Here is a 4,445-nt window from a genome sequence, read left to right as displayed (position 1 = left end):
CCCCCTCCCCTTCTTCCCCCCCTCCCCCTCCCCTTCTTCCCCCCCTTCCCCCCTCCCCCCTTCCCCCCCTCCCCCTTCCCCTCCCTTCCCCCTCCCCCTCCCCCCTCCTTCCCCCCTCCCCCTTCTTCCCAACCTCCCCCCTCCCCCTTCGACCCCCTTCCCCCATCCTCTTCTAACCCCTTCCCCCCTCCCCCTACTACCCCCTCCCCCCTCCCCCTTCTACCCCCCTCCCCCTTCTACCCCTCCCCCTTCCTCCCCCTTCGTCCCCCTTCCTCCCCCCTCCCCCTCCCCCTTCCTCCCCGCTCCCCCTTCCTCCCCGCTCTCTCTTCTTCCCCCTCCCCCTTTCCTCCCCTGCCTCCTCCTTTCCCCCTCCCCCTCCTTCCCACCCACCCTCCTTCCCCCCTCCTCCCTCATTCCCCCCTCCCCCTTCTTCCCAACCTCCGCCCCTCCCCTTCTACCCCCTTCCCCCACCCCCTTCTAACCCCTTCCCCCCTCCCCCTTCTACCCCCTCCTCCTTCTACCCCCGTTCCTCCCCCCTCCCCCTTCCTCCCCCTCCCCCTTCCTCCCCACTCCCCCTTCCTCCCCACTCTCTTCTTACCCCCTCCCCTTTCCTCCCCCGCCTCCTCCTTCCCACCCTTCCCCCCTTCCCCCAGTCGCGCGCTCTCTCTTCCCCAGTCGCGCTCTCTCTTCCCCCAGTCGCGCTCTCTCTCTTCCCCCCTTTGCGCTCTCTCTCTTCCCCCCCAGTCGCTCTCTCTCTTCCCCCCGTCGCTCTCTCTCTTCCCCCCCAGTCGCTCTCTCTCTTCCCCCCCCAGTCGCTCTCTCTCTTCCCCCCCCCAGTCGCTCTCTCTCTTCCCCCCCCAGTCGCTCTCTCTCTTCCCCCCCAGTCGCTCTCTCTCTTCCCCCCCAGTCGCTCTCTCTCTTCCCCCCCAGTCGCTCTCTCTCTTCCCCCCCAGTCGCTCTCTCTCTTCCCCCCCGTCGCTCTCTCTCTCCCCCCCGTCGCTCTCTCTCCCCCCCCCAGTCGCTCTCTCTCTCCCCCCCAGTCGCTCTCTCTTTCCCCCCCCAGTCGCTCTCTCTCTTTCCCCCCCAGTCGCTCTCTCTCTTCCCCCCCAGTCGCTCTCTCTCTTCCCCCCCAGTCGCTCTCTCTCTTCCCCCCCAGTCGCTCTCTCTCTTCCCCCCCAGTCGCTCTCACTCTTCCCCCCCCAGTCGCTCTCACTCTTCCCCCCCCCAGTCGCTCTCACTCTTCCCCCCCAGTCGCTCTCACTCTTCCCCCCCAGTCGCTCTCACTCTTCCCCCCCAGTCGCTCTCACTCTTCCCCCCCAGTCGCTCTCACTCTTCCCCCCCAGTCGCTCTCACTCTTCCCCCCCCAGTCGCTCTCACTCTTCCCCCCCAGTCGCTCTCACTCTTCCCCCCCAGTCGCTCTCACTCTTCCCCCCCAGTCGCTCTCACTCTTCCCCCCCAGTCGCTCTCACTCTTCCCCCCCAGTCGCTCTCACTCTTCCCCCCCAGTCGCTCTCACTCTTCCCCCCCAGTCGCTCTCACTCTTCCCCCCCAGTCGCTCTCACTCTTCCCCCCCAGTCGCTCTCACTCTTCCCCCCCAGTCGCTCTCACTCTTCCCCCCAGTCGCTCTCACTCTTCCCCCCCAGTCGCTCTCACTCTTCCCCCCCAGTCGCTCTCACTCTTCCCCCCCAGTCGCTCTCACTCTTCCCCCCCCAGTCGCTCTCACTCTTCCCCCCCAGTCGCTCTCACTCTTCCCCCCCAGTCGCTCTCACTCTTCCCCCCCCAGTCGCTCTCACTCTTCCCCCCAGTCGCTCTCACTCTTCCCCCCCAGTCGCTCTCTCTCTCTCTTCCAACAACAACATGCCCTCAAAAGACCCTAGGCACCGCCGGGCACTTCAGCTAGTTTTATATAATTTAACAAATTATATAAATTCTGATCTGTGGCATCCTTTGATGTATCGTGTGCTGTTTAAGTAGTAAATGTCCTATATTTGGTCATTAATTATCTCAAATTATTACCAAGTGGAAAAATGACATTTTAGCAGCAAATGTACTTTTAATAATGTAACCATTATTCTGCATTTTCTGATGTAAATTTAATATTGATAAACTCTCTGCCAATAAGTGCTGTGAGGCGGATGCCGCGAAACTCCAGTTTGATTTGGACAGGTTGGGTGATTGGGCAGATGCATGGCAGATGCAGTATAATGTGGATAAATGCGAGGTTATCCACTTTGGTGGCAAAAACAGGCAGGCAGATTATTATCTGAACGGCAATAGATTGGGAGAAGGGGAACTGCAACGAGACCTAGGTGTCCTTGTGCACCAGTCGCTGAAGATAAGCATGCAGGTGCAGCAGGCGGTTAAGAAGGTAAATGTTATGTTGGCCTTCATAGCGAGAGGATTCGAGTACAGGAACAAGGATGTCTTGCTGCAGTTGTACAGGGCCTGGGTGAGACCACACCTTGAGTATTGTGAGCAGTTTTGGTCGCCTTATCTGAGGAAGACTGTTCTTGCCATGGAGGGAGTGCAGCGAAGATTCACCAGACTGATAACGATAACTGGGATGGCAAGGATGACGTATGAGGAGAGATTGGGTCGATTGGGCTTATACTCGCTGGAGTTTAGAAGAATGAGAGGGGATCTCATTGAAACTTATAAAATTCTAACAGGACTAGACAGACTAGATGCAGGAAGGATGTTCCCGATGGCGGGGGAGTCCAGAACCAGGGGTCACAGTCTAAAGATAAGGGGTAAGCCATTTAAAACAGGGATGAGGAGGAATTTCTTCACCCAGAGAGTGTTGAACCTGTGGAATTCTCGACCACAAAAGGCAGTTGAGGCCAATTCATTAAATATATTCAAGAAGGAGTTAGATATATTTCTTAAGGCTAAAGGGATCAAGAGATATGGGGAAAAGGCAGGGACAGGGTACTGAGTTTGGATGATCAGCCATGATCTCATTAAATGGCAGAGCAAGCTCGAGGGGCCGAATGGCCTACTCCTGCTCCTGTCTTCTATGTTTCTATGTCTATGCGTCTATAACCTAAACCACTAACTTAGCCAATTATTAGGGGTTAGATCCCATTAAATTGAGTTTGTCATGTTGTGGTAAACCACTGTTATACCTGTCTGTAGAGGTATGTGTATTCCACTAGGTACAGGTCTGGACATGCCTCGGCTGACTCCTCCCACTATTCCAGGTATATAAGTGACTACCTCCCAGGCCCTTAGTATTCTGGACGGGTCGAACACTCGAGACAAGACCTTCATTCTTTAGTTAATAAAAGCCTGATTGTTACTCGCTCAACCTCAGTCTTTTGAGTAATTGATGGCGCATCACATGTTAAATGCCTTATGCCACCAGCTGTATAAATTGAATTACAATCAGTTTTATTACTGCCAAAATACTTGGATCAATACATCTAATTCTGCAAGATTTTAGTTTGTTTTCGCATTGATGCATTCTGATTTATCATGAAGCAATTTAGATGGTTTTCTGATATTGCTTGATGCATAATATGCACAACAAATTTGTCCACTCCATTTTGTAGCTGGATTATTCTGAACAGAAACCTGCAATTTTAACCTTCTTGATGACAAAATAACGTATGTTTTTAACTTCTATATGAAAGTCGGACCAGAGTATTGGCTGTACTGTATATGATAGAAAATTCAAGAAACTGCAGACAGAAAGGTGAAGCGGTAACATTCTTAAGGGTTTTCTTTCCAAGTAGTATTTATTTAAAATGAAAATTTTGACAACAGGAATGGAGGAAGGAACTAAAAGCATTGGGTAAGGAAATAATGAAGAGAAACGGTTCCCAAATCACTCACCACTACCATACTGTGGTACTGAACTAAATGTACCAAGACTGTACCTTGGCCTGTGCTGGTTTAGTTGCTCTTGGAAGGATTGGTGTGGATGTGCTGCATTGGTCTTTGTGCTACTGGGCTAGGAAGGTGAAGTGCCATCCAAGTTTCCCACTCATGCTCCCTATCAGTGACTCTTGCCCTTCTCTTTCCCTCACAGAAGTGTGCAATTCTGTGAGTTGGATGAGGACATGATCAAGCTGAGCTGTGATGCTCACAACTGCCCAATGGCTTGCTAAGACTCGGGGCTCGATTTTGCCTGGCCCGAGGAGGCGGGATTGGAGGCGTGTGAGGTGGTAAAATCGCAAAAAATGGTGGGCCCGATCCCGCCTCCGAGCAATTTTCCCAAATGCGTGTTTTCTGACTCCGTTTCCATCCCGCCTCCAAGAGGCAGGATAGGCCCTTAGGGCCCTTAACAACCAGTTAAGTGCCTTTATAATCCCATTTTGAGAGGCCTTTCTGATTTTACCACTTTTCCCACATCCTGTACGTCTCCTCTGGAACACGCCAGTTAACCCTGGCGGCCTCACAGATGGACTGCTTACTAACAGCTGCAGCTCCACCATTAAAAAGGAG

This window comes from Somniosus microcephalus, chromosome 11 (genome assembly GCF_052327205.1).
Source record: "Somniosus microcephalus isolate GS21.2 chromosome 11, FLI_Smic_1.0, whole genome shotgun sequence".
NCBI lineage: Eukaryota > Metazoa > Chordata > Chondrichthyes > Squaliformes > Somniosidae > Somniosus > Somniosus microcephalus.
Note: the sequence above shows the minus strand (reverse complement) of the source record.